This window comes from Limulus polyphemus, unplaced genomic scaffold (genome assembly GCF_000517525.1).
Source record: "Limulus polyphemus unplaced genomic scaffold, Limulus_polyphemus-2.1.2 Scaffold3222, whole genome shotgun sequence".
In the NCBI taxonomy this organism is placed as follows: Eukaryota; Metazoa; Arthropoda; class Merostomata; order Xiphosura; family Limulidae; genus Limulus; species Limulus polyphemus.
Genome location: NW_013668832.1, coordinates 63328 through 66586, shown reverse-complemented (window position 1 = coordinate 66586; position 3259 = coordinate 63328).

The following is a 3259-nucleotide window of genomic DNA, read 5'->3' as shown; positions in this document are numbered from 1 at the left end:
AACAAACAAACAAAATTATTGTTGTGAGAAAGATATAATATAAAAGGTTTGGAAAAAGAAGCCATATGTTAAAATGTTAATTGTCTTCAAGAGTTATTTTTGTATGCGCAAAGATAGCTTAAAAATAATATTCCAACTATTTTCAAGCGGAGAAAACAATAAACACGACAGTACTGCTAGGTTTCATCCTTTCCATAGTTCGAATGATAATATATCTCACATCACATGTGGTATTCTCGGGTGAATTGATTTCCGCGCCAAGTATTAGATAGGCATGGTCGAACAGGATATTTGGGAGTAATCTAAATGTAAAAATAAACTGACTGGATATGTTTAAATGACAATGAAAATAATCTTTATTACAGACGCAATAACAGAAAATTATGTGTATCTGTGTGGAGAAAAGGATTTGGGTATCTTGAGGTATTTTGGTATCAAGCAGAGAAGTCCAAGCCCGCAAAATCAGGAGGTCCGCAGATCTCGTGTGCGCCTTGTGATGATTAGGCCGCAAAGAATGACACAGGATGCACAAATTTGCCCAAGGAACCAATCTTTAATATAAATTTTGACACTTTACAAAAACCAACAACAAAGCATTATTATACAATATTGAGCATGTGATTGTGTGTTTAGGTATGTATTATAAACAAAAAAATGTGTGACTTGTAAGAGTGATAAATATATTATTAAACCTTGATAATGTGTGTTCTTCCCGCCTAACATATAAGAATAAAAGAATTATAAATAGAAAGCGTAAAAATATTAGTCCACAGCTTTTTAGTGGATTGTTTATTTTTATTTTTTAACTTTATGACATCGTTTCGACCACTCGTGTGGCCATTATCAGGTAATACTAATCTATTGTGTCTATTTCATACAATAAACGACAGTTACCTCATGATGGCTACACGAGTGTTTAAAACGTTATAACACAGTTAAACAAAAAATATACAATCTACTACAAAGCTGTATCTCTGGACTTTTATTTAAAGTGTATAATGGATTTTTATCCTCACAGCAAGAGAACGTCCAAGTTAAAATGTAAAACAATTGGTTAACTCTCAAGTCTACTCAACTTTACTAACTTACAATAATGAATAATACTATAAATAAGAACCTGTGCTCCACTATCCTTTAGCGCAACTTATATAATATTTAATCACTTATACAAATACCTAACTAAATTATAGACCAAAGCCAAACGGCACCAACACAAACAAAAATGACAGTTAGCTTCAAAGTTACAAAATAGTGGTGTCAGATAACGTGGATAAAGGGGGGGGGGGAGAGACCAGACAACCCACTTCTCAATCTGACCCAGTAAATATACATAAAAACTAGGAAAATTACTCTCAGGAAAAATTGGAGAATGTATAAAACTTAAGCTAGAACTCAAGAGCTTCTACGGCCCTAAGGAGAGTCCCAGACCCCAGTCGTAATACATGCGCCTGTGCCGCACATTCCCTCGCTTTACTCTGTCAAATAGACCTTGGGCCAAACTTTTAATTTGCCACCTATGCCTTTGAAAGAGAGCGTGAAGAGTTCTCGGTAAGTAAAACTGCACAAAAATACACAAATCTGTTGTCAACAATCGAAAGGCCCCCAGTGGCACAGCGGTATGTCTGCGGACTTACAACGCTAGAATCCACGGATAGCCCATTGTGTAGCTTTGTGCATAATTAAAAACAAACAAACAAACAAACACATCTTGTTTATTACAGTCTGATGATTTTATTCACATTTCATGAAAAATACCAGCTTTATATTACAAATATCTATAATCCATACATACAAAATTCTAATATATTGTTACGCCTCCGTTCGTTAGTTAACTTCCCGTATAATTTCTTTCCGAAGAAACTTTACCGATACAAGTCCTTTCTTAAATAAAACTGGTTTATTCTTTCTGAATACAACTTTGCAATACACTTAATTTCCACAGTCGCGCTATAACAAACGCTATAATTCTCTCTCTGTCCGCAGTTCAATTACACATTACATTGTTGCCGTCACGTCTTGACCGTCTAATATATAAAAGAATACCGATATCTATTAGCCTCTCGAGCATTCAGGAAGGGACAGGATCCTTCTAGAAGTTCATGACGTGCTACTAGAGTCACGTGACTTCCGCTGTCGTAACACTGACCCTTCCTTAGTATTGTTCGTCCCGAACAATAGCCACTTACATTAAACCAATAAACAATTAACAATAATTTAATTAAATGTACAGAATTTACAAACACAAAATTAAAATTCAACAAAGTCTCTTAACTTTACGTGACGACGTATCTTCTTCCGTACGTGTCTCCGTCTCGTTGGCTTCTGCTTCAAGTGGGGTTCATTTGCTTCATCAGGAAATGTCCTATCATCGGTAACAGTCACATCAGTTTTCAAGTTTGAACGCACTTGATGGTGAATATCATCCATCCTTTCCGATAACACTTTCACAAAATCTGACACATTTTCAGGCAACTCTTCATAAGGTGGGCGTCCTGTTTACAGATCCACTGGCAACCAAAGTTCCCGACCAAACATCAACTTTACTGGAGTGTATCCAGTGGCTTCATGCTCTGATTTAGTATCTATATCTGGTTCCATTTCACCATCACCAACTCCTTCAGTCACTTTGACTTCAGCTTGATGACACCTAATTAGTTCAACCTTTCTTTTAACAGTTACTGGAACTTGGCCTTTGTTGTTCCCAAATGTCATTTTATCAAAATTAATTACAAACTTCCTCGGTAGTAAGTAGTCCAATCCTAATATGCATTCGTCTTCAATGTCAGCTAAGTATACTTTGTGTCTATCATTTATGCCCATGAGCTCAATAGTTACCCACACTGGTCCCCACAACCTTGCAGAATGTCCTGTCACACCACAAAGCTTATGTATGGCTTCTGGTACTCCTTCGTGATCTAATACCTTGATGCTCACAAGAGTTTGCTGAGACGCAGAATCTATGACAAAGTTGCACATTTAGCCATCCAGCTTTCCTGTCACATAGACACTGTGTGTGTTTGGCATTTTACACCTAGCTGTTGGGATTTTCACAATGGGGGTTGGTGAGTGTCCCTCAACACCAACCACTACTGGTCTCCTTGAGGCTGACTTGTTGGTAATATTCTTCTTACATTGGCTCCTCATATGTCCTTGCTTTACACAGTTCCAACAACCTTTCTGGGTAGCAGCCTTTCCTGCTGTAGCATCTCCCCTGTGTTGAAGTTGCTAGCGTTGAGCTCTCTTGTGCCCAGGTTTGTTA